Source organism: Zootoca vivipara, chromosome 7, assembly GCF_963506605.1.
Source record: "Zootoca vivipara chromosome 7, rZooViv1.1, whole genome shotgun sequence".
Taxonomy (NCBI): Eukaryota; Metazoa; Chordata; class Lepidosauria; order Squamata; family Lacertidae; genus Zootoca; species Zootoca vivipara.
Genome location: NC_083282.1, coordinates 7219690 through 7239849, shown reverse-complemented (window position 1 = coordinate 7239849; position 20160 = coordinate 7219690). Strand labels below are relative to the sequence as shown.

Genomic DNA, 20160 nt, shown 5'->3' with positions numbered 1-20160 from the left:
TTTTGGCTGATATGGACTTAAAGGGAGGTTTATACCATATTCTAGTCCATTGGGTGGGGTTGATTTCATAGCCTATGTCTTGCTCCCATTATTCTTTGATTGCGTCAAGGGGGGTTGTGGAATTTTGGAGCAGTATTTTGTATACTGTGGATACCATCCCTTTACTGTGTCCCTCTGCTGTCCACTATACAAAAGAATATAAGCCTCACCACCCAACCCCTCCTCCCCCCCCTTCTTCCCCAACCTTATACTGTACTCAACACTAATGTCTCACAACCAATGTAACTGATTTGCAATAAAGACTGTACAACCTGAAATAAGAGAAGGCATGGACTTTTGTAAACCAAGAAATTCTTTAATAAAAATAAATTTTAAAAAATGTATTTGACTAATTTAAGGGTATATATTTTCGCTCCATAATACACACTTTTTCCCTCCTAAAAAGGAAGGGAAAATGTTTGTACGTCTTATGGAGCGAAGGGACTGGATGGCAGCGGGATCGCTCAAGTGGAGGGATGCCTCTGCCACTGGAGCCATGGCTCCCAGTGGTGGAGGGATGAGCAGCCCGAAATCAGGCTGCTCCCCCCGCCAATGCCAGTGGCAGAGGGGTGGGGGAGGGATGAGCAGTCCGAAAGCGGGCTGCTACTCCCTCTGTCGCCGCCACCAACAGCGGCATTGATTCAGAATATTTTTTCCTTGTTTTCCTCCTCTTAAAAAAACTAAGTGCGTCTTATGGTCAGGTGTGTCTTATGGGGCGAAAAATATGGTGCTCCCTTACTCTAACTTGCTACATCTGTCTCCAGTGACAATACCATCACTCACAGTATCTGATTGTAAGAGTTCACTCCAAAAAGTAGAGATTAGAGTACTGAGGCAACAGAAGCAACTTGGGAAAACAGTGGCTGTCAACAGTGCCCCCCCAAAAAATCTGGAAGTTATTTTGATCTCTTTTTAAACACACTGTTCGTAGTATAATGTTATTGAGTACCAATCCTATGTTATAGCCCACGCTCTTACAGGTGAGTTAGGAACAGCTGAAAACATATTTGTTGCCTAATGAGAACTTAAGAGACACTACTTCGAATAAAGGCCTGGTTCCATATCAAGAGGGTATCAGAACCAGTAAAGTATTGGAAGTGCCTTCATTCCAAAACTTTGCAATTTACATGTTTGCAGATGTTGACTGTTTGAGAATGATTCAGAGAACAGTTTGTTTGGGTAAGGGAAGGGTTTTTTATACATTTCCCAGAAGGAACAGGGTGTAATCGGAATAGAGAAAAGATAATAATGCAGGAATATGTTAATTTAGATGCATCTGGTGCGTTCATTCATAACTTTCCTTTTCTTCTGCCATGTCCTTTGCGACAGGAAGGGCATTGTAAAAATTATATTCTATCCAGGTGAGAGGTGGCAAAACCAGGCACTCTCTCTTTACTAAGTTACCTCTTAGGGGCTGGGGAAACCCAGCCAGATTGGCAGGGTATATTTTTTATAAAAATTATTACTCAAGATCAGGCACCCCCAAACTCGGCAATCCAGACGTTTTGGGACTACAATTCCCATCATCCCTGACCACTGATCCTGTTAGCTAGGGATGATGGTAGTTGTAGTCCCAAAACATCTGGAGGTCAGAGTTTGGGGATGCCAGCTCTAGATAAAATCTAGACAGATTTTACACACTCAACAGTAAGTGTTAACCTGCTACCTTAACTGGTTTTCAAAATGGTGTATTTGGTCTAAAAGAACTCCAGTGCTCTCAGCAAGTTGCTTATTTGACCTGATGAATGATTCTCAATTTGTCCAAGACCAGTATGCATAATTAAAAATAGAGCCCTATTTCAGGAACAGGACATTTACTTTAAAAGTTCAAGCAAGTTCATATGGGCTCATTTAATCTTTTTTTGTTTTACATAACATTTAATAAGCTCCTTCTTGGGTTAGGTTTTCAATTATTGCTTTGCTAATATTCTCAGAACAAATATACTTTAACAATAGTTGACCATTATTTGACTGGTGTTTGAAAGATTTGTTTGGTGCAGTTCAAAGGAATATGTTTGTTATCTGTATCGCTCTAGTCACTATTTCCCTTCTCTGTTCTGGGGAACTACTATTCTTCTAATGAGTGGTCTTTTAAGCAATTAAGAATTCGTGAGTAATTTTAAAAGCTTTTCTCCTCCTATTTTCCAATATAAACAACCTTCATTCTCCAAGCAGAGTTCCTGGGAGATAAATGTTAACAGATTGCAAGTCAGACAATGGATAATTGGTCAAAAATTCAATACATGACACTAATTACAGCATTGTAGACATTAACAAAAAAGTTTCAGGATCCAACGCTCAGTTATATTGCTGGTCTGATCACTATAGCCTGCAATAACAAATTGCAGACTGCCTTTAGGTTGCTTCTTGGATATAGAGTGGTTGTGATAACCAGCATTCCCAAACTGTCGATAAGGTTTTATTCTGCCAACACTTTGGTAAAATTAGAGCTGGTTCTAGTGATATGGTAGTGCCAACTTCTGAATAGGACAAAAATGAAAAATACTATTTGTATTAGCAGTGTAATAATATTTTCTAATTTCCACGAACAGATTATTCCATGTGATGTGGAAGTACAAGAGTTATAGGCTCAGGAACCTAGGGGGAGAGAGATTATGTCAATGTCAATGCTCTAAATGTAATATGTTCTAATAATGTGTTCAGAAGAATAATGCTTTATAGTGTTTTTAAATTGCTGAATGTTTATATGTTCCTGTTTTTTTGGAGATAACATCTTTGTATTGTAAATCACTTAGAGATTATGAGAGTCAACTTAATAAGCTTAATAAATAGGAACAGTTCCATATGTACCCGCTTCAACTTGTGCAGCATTATACTCATCTTTGCAGTGCAAAACCACAAGGGATCGGTAACAATTTAATTGGATTGCTTTGTGAATCCATTTGGAACAATACAGGCAGGTAGAGGCATCTGCCTGGGCTCCCCACAGCACTGAGACTGGTTGGGGTTAACTGCATAATGCAGCACAGCAACAGCTCAAATGTTGTCGTTGTTGTGTTTCTTACCCATCCGCCACCACAAGATTGCAGAGTGGGTTACAACAATTTAAAAATACAGTATTAAATACAGCTGAAACAATCTGCAGTCAAGAGGGGTTTGTGGGTCCTAAAATCTCAGGGATCAGGGTAAAGATGCCAGCGTGAAGAGATGCACCTTCAGAATATTGGATGGGAGAGGAACTAAATAATGAAAGTGCTTTGGGGAATGCTCACAACTTAAGGGCTGCCATACAGAAGACCCTCTTTTGGGGCCAGCTTCTAAACTTCTCAGAGCAGTGGAACTCAGAGCAGAAGGAACTACTTCTGCTGATCTTAACTTCTTAGATGTTCTACAGCAGGGGTGGCCAACTTCCAAGGGACTGCGATCTACTCACAGAGTTAAAAACTGGCAGTGATCTACCCCCTTTTGGGGAGTTCAGGTCAAAGTTGCTGAGGTTTTTTTTAGGAAGGAAAGCCCTGTTTTTTGGAGTTCACGTAAAAGTTGAGCTTCTTTAGGAAGGAGGAAAGCGACATTGAGCTTTTTTTTAGCCCTGTTTTTGGTGGCTCAGGTCATTTTAGGGCAGGGGTCCCCAGACTTACCACGCAGTGGGCCGGTGCCCACCGCGCCGACCGCGTGGCGGGCCGGAGGGCAGGGGAGTGCACGCGCAGCGGGCCGGAGGGCGGGGGAGTGCGCGCCCGTGCGCATGCGCACACGCACACGGGAAAAAATTGCCGAAAATCGCTTGTGCGCATGCGTATGGGCCTCCCCCGACCCGGAAGTGCATCGGAAATGACCTCTTCTGGGTCGGGAGAGGCCCATACGCATGCGCACAAAGGATTTTCGGCGATTTTTTGCCGATTTTTAAGATCGTCGCCGCGCGCCGTAAGAGCGGGCGGCGGCAGCGGGCGGCGGGGGTCGTCGCGGGCCGGATTGGGAGGCCGATTGGGCCGCATCCGGCCCGGGGGCCGTAGTTTGGGGACCCTGTTTTAGGGGTACAGGACAAAGGTGTTGAGTTTTTTTAGGGGAGACAAAGTTTTTTAGCTTCTTTGGCGGGGAGCCACTGATCTACCGGTGATCTATCACAGACGTCCAGTGATCTACCAGTAGATCATGATCTACCTATTTGACATGCCTGTTCTATAGGGAAGAAGGCCATGTGACTAGGATGAAGTAAATAGACATGAAAGGATGGAATAGCAAGTTCAGGTTGGATATTTAGAATGCAGTAAGTACCACTGATGACAAATATTCTTATTTGGTATATCAGATCATAAAAACATATGAACCTCTTTTTAAACAGAGGCTTCTACAGGTGAGAGCTTCTCTCCTCATTTAGACATATCATAGCTTGTGGTTTGCATGTGGTGTAGCATAACTTTGGTGTCATGCAACTCTCTCGTTTCTTTTGCAAGACAAATTCAATGCATTGGAGATACAGTCCAAATAAAGCCACGTGAGTAGAATTCTGTTTGCACAACGTGGCTTTCCTGTCCCCTCCCAACTCAAGCCCTCCAACTTCCTTGAGAAGCTACTTCTGAGTATCTGCGGATCCTTACATGGCCTGGAATTTGGTCTGACAGTTGCAGGGACATCCAGTAGAAACTGAAGTACCGTCACACACAAGTTGTGGACACAAGTCATTGCTTTGTTAAGCATAAGGCACAAAGTTTCCCAGGAGAAAAACCGAATATTGTACAGAATTTACTTCTCTGGAAAGTGAAAATATTGCCTTCTTTTGAAATGGTCATCATCACAGTTAGTGGTGATATGTTTGAGGATAGTAGCATGTATCACTGTTTATAATCTATAATGCCTTAGTTTAGGTCAGTAGTAGAATAAAGGCACCCATAGAAAATTGAGCAACAATCTTGTGACTTCTTAAATAAGACATTACATTTTGTATTATGAAATTAGCTGGTAGTGCAGTTTTTAAAATGGATAATACAGTTTCCATTCTACTTTTTTTTCAACGATGAACACAATACCTAACTTTTTCATGGTAACAGTGATCTGAATGAACCCAGATTGCTGATTTACAACAGGCCAATCAAATGCCAATGAGGGGTAAAAACATATTGTTCACTGACTAGGGTGTCTAAAAGCAGATTCTCTAGGCTTCCGGTTGACCGCGCCATCTTTGCTCAGACGGGGGTCCGATCAGCGGAGCGGACCTCGGCGCTTCAGAGGTGGAGGGAATCGTTCCAGCGAAGCGAAACCTCCTTAAAAGCCCCAAATCGAGCTTTTTGGGGACGGATTTTGCCTGGCGGCGCCAAAAGCGGGCTCTCTCCTCCCCGGATCGGCTTTGTTTAAGCCCCCAAGAGCGAGGAGGTGAACCGCGGCGGACAGGCTGACACTGCTGCTCTGAGAGCGCGAAGCTGCGAGTCTGGGAAGTGGAGGCGGCCAATTCTTTCAAGAATACTCAGCAAATGAATAGACTGTGAGTAATTTGGATTCTTTGGAATGTAAATTAGGTAACAATTTGGACCTGGGAGAGAGGGGAAAAGAGGAAGCCACACCCCCCCTACGGTAACATAAGAGACAGTAAACAGAAACCCAAAGCCGTAAACAGAAGATTCTAACTTAAAAGGATCCCTCAAAGGCATCAAAGAGAATCTCCCCTAAATGCAGGGTAAAAGGGGAGAGAGACTGTGGTTGTGAATGCCCTGCAGAAGGAGGTTAAGACTAAGAAAGACCTTTCTTTTCCTCGGGAGCCGGCAGCCCAGACAACCCAGTGAGCTGATCAGGATTTATAGTTAAAATTCTTTTTTGGTCTATATGCTTTTGAAATGTGAGTTCGAACTTTATTTTTAAGAATGCAGCCAGCTTGTTAAAATGGAGTCGAGAAAATAGACTGCGATCATATTCCACCCCATGTGACAAGTTTTGACCTTGACAGGATTGAACTATGTTAACAAAAAGGTACCCGCCTGAGTTTCAGCGGACTGTTTTGACCTTAATGTGGGAAGCAAGAATAGAACTATGTCAAGAGGAGACACAACGGCAAGAGTTACAGCAACAATTCCAGATGGTGATGGCAGAATATGATTTCTTAGAAGATGAAGCTTTTGAAACTGAAGAAGACGAATGTGAGAATGACAATGATGGTGACTGTGACTTGGAAGGAAAAAATGAAGATGAGGACTGTGATGATTTAATACAAAATGAAGCCCACCACGAAAAAAATGATGATTTTACTCTACAAAAAGTTGGAGTGCCTCACCTTCGAGGGGGGCACGATTGGATTTACTGGAACTCCAGAATGACCACAGGGAAGAAGGAAAAATTAAGCAGAGAAGAGAAGAAGCTCAGGGGTCTGATAGGGAGGCCTGGATGGCAAAAGACTGTAAACAGGGGGTGGGGTGAAGGGAAAGTGAAGTTGTGATTATAAGGATGGATTAATAGGATTATAACTGGACTGCTGACTATGGAACTTGCTGGATTGGTGGGGTGGAGCCGGTACTCGGGGGGTGTAAGGCTAGTTTGGGAATAGTTATAGGTTTAAAGAGTGAATTGATTCTGGAAAAAGGTGAAAATATGGAGGCCTATAGAGGGGGTAAAAATTAGGCACGGGAAGAAAAAATGGGAGTTTGATTTTTTAGTGATTGGACATTAGGCGAAAATGATAATAGTTTAAAAGTGGTATAAGATATAAAGGTGTATGTTATAAAATATGAATTATGAAACTGTTGAAGATGATAAATAAGGGAGGAAAACCGGGGAAGGGGGGAGGGTGGGGAAGCCCACACAATATGGTTTAACAATTATGAATTTAACAATTATGATGATTTTTTTTCTGTTTTTGTCTTTTTTCCTTTTTGTCTTTTTTTTTCCTTCTCTTTTTTCTCTTTTTCTCTTTTTGTATTTTCTTTTTTTGGGTATGATAATAGATGGTTGGATGGATGAACTCCTGCATACTGCCCTGGTTCACTGGAGCTCCCTGGTGGCAGGGGGGGGCTTCGGGGGCAGGGGAGGGGGAGGAGGGCAGAAATCCAATCATAAAATGGACCACTTCTGACTGTTCACCTGCGTGGGATACTGTGGCAGGGGAGGACTCATGGAGGGGGATGGGAAGAAGGTGGAAAAGGTGTTTATGTATGTACCATTCTTTGTAATTTGTAAAATCAATAAAAATTATGTTTAAAAAAATAAAATAAAAGCAGATTCTCTATATATGATTTGACTGTTTGATCATAAGACTTGCATGATAGGAATAGCAGTAGTCTCTGCAGTGATATCTGAGAAATCTTATTCTCCTTTTGGATAACAGCTTGCTTTTTATCTTCTGAGGTGTACTGATTTTTTTTTTTTAGAATAATGACTTGGATGATGACTGCTCCTTTGGGTGTATTTAAGTCATCAGTAACCAGGTGAAAATAGACCTGTCTCATTGCAACCTTCTCTTATTTCCCAGGCTTGGTTCACCATAATCTCTCTTATCTCAATACCAATTAAAGAAACTCCCAGAAGTCCATTTAATTCTCTTGCTCTTAATTCCACTTCTATGGTAACAAAGCAAATCCCCAGCCTTCTGTCCCGTTCAGAATCTCTTCTCCAATAGATAGAAATTAACCAAGCACATGTGTTAGGAAGCTGTTGTGCTAAAGTTGTCTAGTTGTAAAAAGAAACATGGCATACCGTATTTTCCCATCTATAAGATGCCCTCATGTATAAGACGACCCCTATTTTTTGAGCCCGGAATTAATATTTTAAACATCAAACAGTGAGGCAAGCGGCTGCTCCTGTCAGCCCGTCCTGGGTGCCATCACTGAGCTCCTTGCAGGGGAGGGGAGGGGAGGGGAGGGGAGGGGCAGAGCGCACTGCAGGGCCCCCAGAGTCTGCCTGCCCCCTCCCACTCAGCCGCCCTACAGTTGGGGGGGCCAGCGCAGAGCCTGCGTGCGTCCAAGGGGCAGAGTGCAGTTCGCTTCCCTGGATGTTTGAGAGTGGAGCAGAAAAAATCAATTTGACTTCTGCAGTTCCCGGCCGTTGGGGACACGCTCTCGTTCACTCTCTCTCAAACACTCAACTACCCGGGCTCCATACCGGCTCTGCTGCCACTGCAGTTGGCTGAGGGGATCAACGTAATCTCACCCCTGCATGCCTTGCCCAGCACAGAAACTGCACACCTGGTGCCCCTCCTGGGCAACTGCGCACCACCCACCTGCAACTCCCGAGCCTCCCCCCAAACTGCTGCATCTTTCCCCCTTCGTTTCGACAGATCGGGGGAGGCCATGGTTTATCTGCCGGGCAAGGTGCAAAGCCCTTCTTTTGCACTCTTCGATTCCCCGCCCCGCCCACCTCTGCCTCTGCCATCCCTCCAGCTGCATATTACTCCAGGAAAGCAGGGTGTGTGGACCAGGTGAATCTGTACCAAAGTCCACAATTTCTTTAAGCACACACCTGTTTCTGAACCAGCCAGCGTTAATTTTGATCAAGGAAAAGGGATTTGGGGCCTCCCTTGTCGATCTTTACACCTTTTTTAAAAACTCTGCGCATTTATGTTTCGCAGGGTGCAAAAGAAGGGCGTTGCACCTTGTCCAGCAGAGAAATCGCATGCCTTGCACCCCTCCTGGGCAATGGCCGCCCGCCCGCAACTCCCGAACCTCCCCCGATCTGTCAAAATGAAGGGGGAAGAGGGCAGGAGATTGGGGGAGGCTCGGGAGTCGCAGGCGATGCACAGTTGCCCAGGAGGGACGCAAGGTGCGCAGTTTCTCTGCCGGGCAAGGTGTGGAGGGGAGAGATGACTTCGATCCCCTCGGCCAACTGGAGCGGAGCCAGCGCAAAGCTGGACAGCTGAGAGAGAGCGTGAACAAAAGCATGTCCCCAACAGCCGGGAATTGCAGAAGTCAAATTGATTTTTTTGTTTCACTCTCAAACATTCAGGGGAGAGAACTGCACTCTGCCCCTTGGGTGAGCGCAGGCTCTGCGCTGCCTCTCCGCCCCCCAGCTGTAGGGCAGCTGAGTGGGAAGGAGCAGGCAGACTCCGGAGGCCCCACAGTGTGCCTCGCCACTCCCCTGTGAGGAGCTGCGACTGCCAGAGCATGTATGGCGGCATGTACAGTATTTATTTATATACTAGCTGGCACTGCCACGCATTGCTGTGGCTAATCCCTGTGACTGCCACCACCCTGTGTAGATCCATCCATTACGTACCCTGCCCCCTCCCCCGGGCTTTCCCTGTGATTCCCCTCAACCTGTTCCGTCCCATGATGTATCACGCCCCCGGGTCATCCCTGTGACTGGCCCCACCGTGTCGTGACTTATCCCGTCCCCAACCCCCCCAGGCGCTGGTTTGCAACCTGGTTCTTTTCCCAGCATGCACTTTTGGCTGAGTGGTGAGTTCTGGAACAGGGGTTTTGGGGGGGGGTCTTACGTGGCCCAGGTGTGACATTTGTCTTTGCAAACTTTCTAACATCCTTCGGACATTCGCTTGGGACGCTGTGTCCGAATTTGAACGCAATCAGTCAAGCGGTTTCAGAGAAAAGTGGAGACCCACCCACATGCCCTTTTTACGTTTATATATATATATATATAGAGAGAGAGAGAGAGAGAGAGATTTAATCGCAACATTCTGTGTATAAGATGACCCCCAATTTTAAACCTTAAGAATTTGGGGGGGAACCTCATCTTATACATGGAAAAATGTGGTATTTATTCTTGTATGCTTTCCCCTTTCCTGCCAGGTCATAAGCATCCTCTCCAGTATAACAGGTGAGGTTTACCGCTTTTCTGACAGGAACCTAAGAGGGCTTTCTCAGTTATGTACACCTCTTAAAGTCATGTTAATTTTTCTAATTCAACTTTTGTAATAATTAGATATTACTTTCATTCACATCCTATAATATACAGTGGTACCTCAGTGTACAGTGGTACACAAGTGGTTCCGGAAGTCTGTACTTAGCTTGAAGCGTACTTAACCTGAAGCGAACTTTCCCATTGAAAGTAATAGAAAGTGGATTAATAGCGCACGGGTTTCACTGGTGGCAGAGGTGGACCAGTGGGTGGAGGGAAAACGAAGGGACAGTGTTGTATTGTATGTCTGTGTAGTTGTGTAGTTTGTTTAGTTTTGTTTGAAAATTAATAAAAATTATTATAAAAAAAAGAAAGAAAGTGGATTAATCTGTTCCAGACGGGTCCGCAGAGTAATTATACTGAAAGTACTAAAACCGAGGCATACTTAAACTGAGGTATGACTGTAGATCACAAATGTTTTGACAAGCCTCATGGACATAGTTTCAACAATCTGAGTTACCGTAATTATTTTGTACACAGTGGCTATTTAGACAGTCAATGTGACTAGTATACAACTGGAGCTATTAGCACTTATCACTGGTAGTAATATGATGCCACGACTGGTGAAAAAAGGAGCAGGGGTGGGGGGAAAGCTGCAGACTAGCTGTATAGTTGAAGCCAGGCAGTTTTTGTCTTCATTAAATTGCTATCCTGCCCTTCCTTCCAAAAGAGCTCAAGGCATGCTGAACTAAAAATATGTAATCATATTAAAACCATAGCCACCCACTAAAATTCTGTCTCAAAGTACAAAACATAAAAACATAATGTCACTAAACAGATAAATTCCTTATTCTTGCAATGTACCATTAGAAGCAGGTGATTGTGGTAAAATGAGATCTAGAAACAGGCTTCCTCCAGATTTTTTGGCCTACAACTCCCATGATCCCTAGCTAGCAGGACAGGACCAGTGGTCAGGGATGATGGGAATTGTAGTCTCAAAACATCTGGAGGGCCGAGGTTGAGGAAGCCTGGTTTACAAAGTGAAGGGGAGAGAAAGAAAGGATGTAATAAAATGACAATGGTTACCTGTTACAGTCAGAGAAAGAAGAGAGAAGGGGTAGCTTTCCTGATATTCTAGGCAAGCAACCAGTGGTCCACAATCACCTCCAAATAGAAAAGCACTTCTTGAAAGAGAGCTCTAGGCTTGTCTTATCCTAAGGTTCCTGACAAAGAGAAATGTGGAGCAGAGGCAAGAAGGAGGGATCTAGCTGGGACTGAAGGAGTCTGCTCTCCTGAGCACCCACAAAGCACCACAAAGTCAAGCAGGCTTGGAAGGGAGAAGAGTCATGCAGCCTCCTGGAGAATCCTCCAAAGCTGAGCAACTTGAGGTCTGATGGGCATGACAACAACTCAGACGGCTTTCTTATCATCCATGAATTTGTCTATTAATGACTATTGGCTAGTGGCTAGTGGCTACTACCTCCACAGTTGGAATCAATATGCCTCTGAATACCAGTTGCTGTGAATCACAAGTGGGCTTCCCCTGGGCATCTGGGTGACCACTGTAAGAACAGAATGTTTGACCAGCTGAGCCTTTGGCCTGATGTAGCAGGGTTTTTCTTATGTTCTCGGGTTATGTTCTTAATTCCAAAAATCTGTATTAGGATGCTGCCTTTATTATGCCAACCAAAACATTAGGATAGGGTGCAGGTGAAAATGGGGTGTAGTAGGCAAGCTTTCAAGTTCTTCAGAACTCTACAATAGCCTAGAAGCTAAAAGAACGCAACTGGGAGGAAGCGAAGCAGGGAGGAGAAAAGAAATAATTGGCTGACTTTGGAGCCATCATATGTATCTGGTAGGAGTCTTTAAGATGAAGTATGGGAAGTAGCAGACATTCAAATGAGGTCCTTTTTAGATGCTGTGCAAGTTTCAAGTTGCACAGTCCCCTCTTTACACAGCTCTGACACCATTATAATGTTATTATTTTTACAAACTTCTTAAATTATTGTTGTTAAATGTTTCCATTTTCATTCCATTATTGAACTATGGAAATTATCAAATTACATTACTGAATACTACTTATTAAAGCATTACTAAATAATTACTTGATTATTAAATGATACTTTATTAAATTCTAATTTCCTCCCTTTGGCATATGTCTTTCCCTACATTAAAAATGGCACAAGTGTCACAGAATGGAATGAAAGCAGGGGGAGAATTCTCAAAAACATACTCAGTCTAAGCTTTCAGTTGCCCGTTCCTACTTAAGCAGGGTCTTGATTTCACTCAATATTTAAATGTTTATGGTTCCACCAAGCAATGTTGCTCAACTGACAATAGAGCTCAGCTGACAGAGAAGACTGTACAGTCAGTGAAACAGGAAGGGAAAGAGTTTTCAGGGTTTCTCCCTTCCTCGCTACAGTCCCCAGCGCCAGGAGTTCCCCACCCCTCTGTAACAGATTTAATTGGGATAAGGCGGCTTCCTTCCTACTCCTTTGCCTTACCACCAGCTGAGTAACACTGTTGGACGCAACCCAATGAGTGGGCAAAGAATCTCACACATATTGTATGGGAGTACACAAAACACAAGATGCACATAGATACTTTCTCCAGAAGACAAAGTAGTTGTCCATGTCAACATTTCATGTTGTGTGGAAGGACACAAAGCACAGTATTTCATGCAAGCCATCAAGTGGTGATGGGTTCCATCACTATGCCATGAAGCATACCGGTAGTGAGCCCTGGTCATAAGCAACTAGGGCTGTGTACACACTGAACCTTTAAAACACATTTCCCCTCTCAGCAGCTGGAAATTATAACTGTGGGGGATAAACTACAGTACCCAGAATTCTTTGAGAGGGGAAATGTGCTCCAAAGGTATAGTATATACACGGCCTAGATCCCCTGAAACAGAACAAACTGTTCTCAGATCTCAAGTTGGAATTCAGATGACTTTCTATGCAAGAATGTATTGCATACCCAACTGCCAAGTACTCACTTCTCCAACTTCACACTATCATTTGAGAGTAACTATTTCAAGTAACTGACTGCAAAACAGCAACATTGATTGGAGAGATCAACAGAGGTCTAGACAAGACTCATACATTTTAGTTATTAGAATTCACTTCTTCTACAAGACAAGCATCTACTTAGCTTGCTAGCTAGCCTCTATTTCTCCTTGCAACCAGCAGGTGCTGTTTCCCTTTTCAAACATCAGCACAAGTGAAGGAGAAATCCATCACTATTGAAAGCCCTTTGCATTTGCTGGAGGGCATGTAAGAAAAGTGGAATCCTTGTACAGCCGAGAAGAGAAGTAGCAGAAGATAGATTCTTCCCTTCTCCACGCCACAGTGAAACAACTCTGTTATCAGATGGCCAAGGACACTCGTGCCTGCTGAGAGGAATCGGGGGTGCCTTTTCTCAGCACTAAAGCCTCAATGTCAGGAAATATGCCAGTTTAAAAAATATTATTCAATAGGCTTACATTTCAGTACTGTAGATACCTTTTCAGATGGCAATTATACTTTCCCTGCTTCTCTCTTACCTGGGTGCTAGGTAGGCCTCTCAATATGGGAAGTATAAACGCAACAATTTTGCTCATTTCACATGCTAGCAAGGTCATGCTTAAAATTCTACAAGGCAGGCTTAAGCAGTATGTGGACCGATAACTCCTAAAAGTGCAAGCTAGATTTCGAAGGGGCAGAGGAACCAGAGACCAAATTGCAAACATGCGCTGGATTATGGAGAAAGCTAGAGAGTTCCAGAAAAACATCTACTTCTGCTTCATTGTCTACACAAAGCATTTGACCATGTCAACCACAGCAAACTATGGCAAGTTCTTAAAGAAATGGGAGTGCCTGATCACCTCATCTGTCTCCTGAGAAATCTCTATGCGGGACAAGAAGCTACAGTTAGAACTGGATATGGAATAACTGATTGGTTCAAAATTGGGAAAGGAGTACTACAAGGTTGTATATTGTCCCCCTGCTTATTTAACTTATATGTAGAATTCATCATGCAAAAGGCTGGACTGGATGAATCCCAAGCCAGAATTAAGATTGCCGGAAGAAATCAACAACCTCAGATATGCTGATGACACAACCTTAATGGGAGAAAGCGAGGATGAATTAAAGAACCTTTTAATGAGGGTGAAAGAGGAGAGCACAAAATATGGTCTGAAGCTCAACATAAAAAAAACTAAGATCATGGCCACTGGTCCCATCACCTTCTGGCAAATAGAAGGGAAGAAATGGAGGCAGTGAGAGATTTTACTTTCTTGGGTTCCATGACCATGGCAGATGGTGACAGCAGTCACGAAATTAAAATACGCCTGCTTCTTGGGAGAAAAGCAATGACAAACCCAGGCAGCATCTTAAAAAGCAGAGACATCACCTTGCCAACAAAGGTCTGTATAGTTAAAGCTATGGTTTCCCCAGTAGTGATGTATGGAAGTGAGAGCTGATCGCCAAAGAATTGATGCTTTTGAATTATGGTGCTGGAAGAGACTCTTGAGAGTCCCATGGACTGCAAGAAGATCAAACCTATCCATTCTGAAGGAAATCAGCCCTGAGTGCTCACTGGAAGGACAGATCCTGAAGCTGAGGCTCCAATACTTTGGCCACCTCATGAGAAGAGAAGACTCCCTGGAAAAGACCCTGGTGTTGGGAAAGATTGAGGGCACAAGAAGAAGGGGATGACAGATGACAGTGTTCTCGGAGCTACCAACGTGAGTCTGACCAAACAGTGGGAGGCAGTGGAAGACAGGAGTGCCTGGTGTGCTCTGGTCCATGGGGTCACGAAGAGTCGGTAATGACTAAACGACAACAAAATGCAACAAATGTCACCTTTGTTATCAAACGAAACTATCTGTCCTTTCATACGATTCAGCTGCTACTTGGTATATTTTTAAAATATAGGCTGCCAAACATAACCACACAAAGTCTTTCTATTAGGGGTTTTCTTGCACTGCTTTACTCAAGGGGGGATATGAGAAGTTCTAATGCTCCTGTTAAGACATAAGTGGGATACAAATGATACAGACAGAGTAAATGTATTTGAAGTATAGTTATTATGGAGTGAATTACAAAACTTAAATAAGGTAATTGTCTATCTAGAACATTACTGTACCAAAAGTAATAATTTACTGTGGCTACAAAGTTAAGCCAATTTAGCCACAGAATTATTATAAGATTATGTAATTAACTACTTCCAATCATCGTAATTGTTCTAAAATAGCAGGGTATACAACAAATTATTTGCTTTTGGTTCTTTGCTATTAGCAGATTCACAAAACGTGTCAAAACATGCTTCTCTACGTAACGTACCATTTCCAGGGCTAGTCAACGTGGTGCTCTGCAGGTGTTGCTGGACTTATAATTGCAATCATCCCTGCCCATTGGGAGAAGCCTCAGGCGAATGGGGACTGTAGCTCAATAACATCTGCAGGCATCACATGCCTAAGCCTTCCAATTTTTGTACTTCAGTGGGTTAAAGCTCTGGAACACAATTTGTGTTTTTTTTAAATATTTTACACATTTGGAAGCTCAACATAAAGCATGCTGTTCACGTTCAGTTCCCACACTGTTAGGATTTGAAGTGCTCACAGTTAGGCAACTTAATTTAATCAACTGTGTGAAGGACAGTTCCCTCTATGTTGATCAAGCATTTATTGGATCTTAGCAAATCTTGCACATCCTGGAGAGTTTCCTCCATGAGTTCACAGGAAGTGTTAACTCCCCCCCCCCCCAAAATGCAGCTGCCTGCAGCAGATCCATTGCTGCCTTGAAGGGTCCCCAAGCAGTGCAAGGAAAGCACCTGGAAAGTGGGGTTGCAAAAGCAAATGACCAATCTAAGCTATTGTGCTTCTTGTTTAGAATGCTGAGAACATTAGAATTTAAATTGCTGGATAGTCTGGAGCTAAAGTCTATTTCTAGCAGAAGCAATTTTTCAAAATTCACAAAGGAAAACAATGAATACTTCAGCCTTAAAAATAAGGAAATAGGGAACTTCTTGGTGCTAATTCACGTACAATAGCATCTGCCTAAACAAGTCAATGTTGTACAATCATTGGAAAGCAATGACATTTACAAGTGGCTTAAAATCTAATGGTGGTTCTCATGCACCCTTCACCACCTTGCACAGCTTTCAATATGAACTGCAGCCCCTGCACATAACATGCCAAAGCAATAGTGCACATGAAGAGATCTACACATAGTGGGGCGATTGTGGCATGGTCCTCAAAAACAACATGTAGAGATTAGTGCCCAAGACACATTCAAGTGCTTAAAACAAGTTATTAAACAGCAATAAGTTAACAGGCAAGCTTTAGTCTTCTTAATTCCTAGGCACCTTGGTTTAAAGAGACCAAGTTTAAGAACAGTTTTCTAGATTGTACAGGACAGAAGTCACCTGGGAGGAAAAACATGAAAGCTCTGCTGTGCCTATGTAATCCCATGCATACATATAAAAGAGCTTGCTGGATCAGCACCCATATTTACATATAGGCTTATCACTTAAATTACAAGCCACTATATTCCTCCCTGCTTGTTTAATTTCAAAAGTACAATTTAACTATATCCTTCATAAACCTTGATACCTTGGTGTAAGCAGTTTGTTTTATGGAAACATCACAGATGACAACAACTAGGGCACTGCTGATATAGGCCTATATAACTTAGTGCAAAGTTAAACCAATCCAAATATAATTTGTATCAACAAAGCATTTTAGTCAGTTAAATTCCAACATGACCTGTAGATGAAGTTTTGGCAATGTGATATTACCATTTTAATACAGATGTGGGCTTCTGAAACTCAAAAATGTAACATGATCTTTTGGTTTGAAAATACATATCTATTAACAGTCCTGGCCATGACATGAGCACATCGGGCTTACTATCATTAAATTGGCAATATGCATAGCACGGTTCTTTATTTTATTTCTGACACAGCTTACTATAATTAACACGCATAAGCAACAGTCAAATATAGAGAGGATTCACTGCACTCTACCAATTAAGTGGACTAAAATTACTAGTTGGAAAAATTTAGGTAGACAAGCTGGGCAGCATAAGTTTTGAAGTTGGCGCCAGAAATCATAATACCCCAAGCCAAAAAAGCCAACTCTACACTAAACTTGCAAGGTATTATCCATGTCAGGCATTTACTCATTTGATCTGGAATTTTAGCAGCTACTTTGCAAGCTAAATGAAGGGGTTTTCTGAAGTAGTTTACACTGAGCAGGTGAGTTATAATTAAGAGTAAGCCGCCTTTTCTTTACTCCAGATTAAACAAAAATAAAATAAAAAGGATGGCTAAACATGGAGGGTAGTAGTGACTTATGGGAAATATTCATTTATCCAAATTATTTTTAATCACAGCAACTCCAAATCTAATCAGCTTCTTTCACTTGTGTTGAACTCATCTACACCCAAATGCCTATAAAAATAGATTATACAGCATTGTGCAAATTCACACACACAGGAAAAACCTTCTTTCTGCTCTGTGCAGAAGCTTTCCAAAGTGCTTCTTATCCCTCACTCAATCCATACTGGAACCTTCTGCATCGTCATCTTGATAACAGCCATCAACATACACTGTACAGTATTTGGAAGTTTCACATGCAAAGCAGTTGAGTCAGCAAAGAGGCTGTTAACAAGCAAGTCCTGTTAAATGCAGAAGTGGTAAGGTTGCCACATGGGCACTAAGACAGATGCCACTCACATACAGGAAGGACTCTGCTCCAATACTATACTCGCATAACTGGAGAAATATTTCCTATAGTTCCACTGGTTGAGAGCCAGACATTTTTTAGGGCTCAATCTTATACACAACTGAATAAATATTTTTTAAAAAACATCAGCATCAAATAAGCTAATATTTGCATGTTGCATAGTGAGCATCCATCTATCAGGAGAGAAGGCGGCAGAAATATAAGGACAATTCTCTATCGTTGCCCTAATGATGTTATGAAAATTAAGACTTCTCATTGAGTAAGCAAGCTTAAGTACTGGTTACAGCATCTGCATAAATTGCAGCTCTAACAACAAAGACTGATGTTAACACATCAGAGAGATCTGCTACATGCGCTCACTGCAGAAATTCCCAGACTACATGAATCCTATCCTGTTAAAATGAATTAGCAGTAGCTACCCTGCCTGTTTCAAACAACTAATGCCTCTCATTTCATTATCTGTACTCTCTATGCATAATACAACAGCCACTGGTTCTATGTTGTACAATCGCTTAACTGCTCAAATGATTATTTCAGTATGTGACATCCTTACTGATCAAGCAACTTCAATTTATATCTCTATGCTGCAGAAAGAGAGTGCACAGATGTTAGCAATATGATAGCTGACAGACATGTGAATCCACACGTGGAACAGAATTTTTCAGACCTCTACTCTTTTCAAAACAAATGCAGTCTCAAGTGGACGTTGTTTATTAAAACACATTAATGCTGTCTCTCATTTGTATTTTACATCAGTGTTTACCATTAAGATTGTCCCATTATGGTAGCACTACCAGAGTGGCTAAAGCGTTTCAGAAGCAAAAATGTAGTAATTAATGCTGTGAAGGCACAAATGTATAAATGTAACACGTTTACTCCTGCATCAACAGCTTGCCAGATTGACAACGTTACTGCCTACCCTCTGCATATCTGCACCCCTTTCTTACTTATTAAGAACAACGATGTTTTGGACAGGCACTGGCCTGGTTGCCACACCTTACTAAGCCAAACCATGGTGGCTTAGTGAGAGTGCACAAGCTCCTGGGAAGGAGATTGGAGCCATTTCATTACTACTCAGTTTTTGCTGCTGTGCTGAGCTCTGTTACTGCATGGCTTGATATGTTGTCTGACCCCAAGCGCATGGTTTCGCTTTCTCCAGACTAAGAATGGTTTGTTCTTGGTTTACAGCTTCTCCAGGAGAGCCACATGACAACACCAGAAAGGAAGCCTGAGTGCAACCTGAAACCTGCATAGCATCTAAAGCTGTCTCATTTGAATGGCTGCTGTATCCTTCAGTATTCACGACTCTTACCAGATGCAGGCACAGGGGACTTTTACCTCAGGTGAACTTTTTCTGTGTGCCCCCCACCCCCTTGCATTGATCACTGTCTTGAATGAGGAGATCTAGAAAAATCAAAAGTATTTGAAGTATTTTGTGATACTTTGGCTGGCCAAATAAAGCTATTGCCCTAATACATATGTTTTCTTATTGGTCAACACCTTTCCTTTTCCTGTAGCAGAGATTCATCCACCTGGCAAAGTGTTAATACAGGAACACGGACTATCAGGTGGAATATAATTTTTGAATAAACAGCATCTAGGACAGGGTCCCCAAACTACGGCCCCCAGGCCGGATGCGGCCCAATTGGCCTCCCAATCCGGCCAGCGACGACCCCCGCCGCCCGCTCTTACAGTGCGCGGTGCGGCGGCGATCTTCAAAATCGGCAAAAAATCGCCGAAAATCCTTTGTGCGCATGCGTATGGGCCTCTCCCGACCCAGAAGAGGTCATTTCCGATGCACTTCCGGGTCGGGGGAGGCCCATACGCATGCGCACAAGCGATTTTCGGCGGGTTTTTTCCGACCGTGTGCGTGTGCGCGTGTGCGCATGCGCACGGGCGCGCACTCCCCCGCCCTCCAGCCCGCTGCGCGCGCACTCCCCTGCCCTCCGGCCCGCCGCGCGGTCGGCGCGGCGGGCACCGGCCCGAAGCCCGGTAAGTCTGGGGACCCCTGATCTAGGACATATTGTAAGAAATGCTAAACCTGCTTCTTCTCTTATGAAGAATATTTGGTATAAAAACCTGAGATAAGCAACCCGCTGTGGCGGGAAGGTAAACGATGTTTCCGTGCACTCTGGTTTCTATCACGGTGTCCCGTTGCGCCAGAAGTGGTTTAGTCATGCTGGCCACATGACCTGGAAAGCTGTCTGTGGACAAATGCCAGCTCCCTCGGCCTGAAAGTGAGATGAGCGCCGCAACCCCATAGTCGCCTTTGACTGGTCCATTACCTTTACCTATATAAATCTCACATTATCAAAAATGAAACTCCTGTATTTGTACAAATTTCAAGTGGATTCCATCTATTTATGCCCTTCTAAGCAGAAGCATTTAGTATCTTATTTCTCTCACAAACAAGGTATGTAAAAATGATCCCTATAAAGATAAGATATGCATAAATGAGGATGGAAAGGTACATAACTCTTTAACTGAACTGCTGTTTTCCCATTACAACAAAAACACTTTACATTAAGCTCAAAATTCCATGGCAAACATACAGAAACCTAAGGCTAAAATTTTATATCCCACTTTTAAATACATAGTAAGTACTATAACAAAGCTTAAGTACAGTCTAAATCACTCTCAAATAATGAATTGCTTGTATTATT

The 20160-nt window shown here is 43.0% G+C and overlaps 1 protein-coding gene across 1 annotated transcript in view; it reads right to left on the bottom strand.

The window, feature by feature from the left end:
• Positions 1 to 20160, bottom strand: part of XPR1 (xenotropic and polytropic retrovirus receptor 1) — a 105959-nt gene that overhangs the window by 64001 nt on the left and 21798 nt on the right. The gene's annotated exons all lie outside the window — the stretch shown is intronic.